Raw genomic sequence first — 884 nt, 5'->3', positions numbered from 1 at the left:
AATAATTATAAACAAGAGCACCGCTAGGCGGAGCATTATAATGCCTGAAAGTGTTTTTCTTTTTTAGTAAAGATGAAGCATTTACAAGACATTGGAATTAAATAAAGTATTACCTCCTTACCTATTTATATATATGCGTGTGCGTGTGTGTGTACATGCGTGTGTACGTACAAGTTGTTATTTTGTAAAAATGCTACAACAGATGGACGGAAAGACGCCAGGGATAAGCAAATTTTTTAGGACATATAATTAATGTACTCAATATAAGTGATCATCCTATGAGGTTTGACAGTTGTAAAACTGTTAACAATAATAAGGTCATTTGATATTGACTCTTGACCTTGTGACCCCAATATAGATATGGATCTTTTGTTCAATATAAGCAATCATCCTATGAAGTTTGAACACTGTAAGCCAAATGGAACTTGTGTTATGCTCCAGAAAGCATAACTTTCAGTGTTAAGGTCATTGTGACCCTGACCTTTGATCTTATGACCCTAAAATCAATAGGGGTCATGTATTGGACATGGCTGTTCATCTTATAAAATTTAACAGCTATAGGTTGATTAATACTTAAGTTATTGAGCGAAATATGTTTTCAGTTTTAAGGTAATAGTGACCTTGACCTTTGACCTTGTGACCTAAAAATTAATGGGGGTCTTTTACTCAATATTTACAATCATCTTAGGAAGTTTGAACACTGTGGGCCAAATAGAACTTAAGTTATATAATTATAGGTTCAAGAATTTGACATGGCTGTTCATCCTATATAATTTTAAGGCTGTAGGGTGGTTAATACTTAAGTAATTGAGCGAAAACTGTTTTCAGTTTTAAGGTAATAGTGACCTTGGCCTTTGACCTTTTGACCCAAAAATTCTTCTACT

This window comes from Ruditapes philippinarum, unplaced genomic scaffold (assembly GCF_026571515.1).
Source record: "Ruditapes philippinarum isolate M1 unplaced genomic scaffold, ASM2657151v2 ctg635_1_1_1_1, whole genome shotgun sequence".
Classification (NCBI taxonomy): domain Eukaryota; kingdom Metazoa; phylum Mollusca; class Bivalvia; order Venerida; family Veneridae; genus Ruditapes; species Ruditapes philippinarum.
This window is presented reverse-complemented; position numbering follows the sequence as displayed.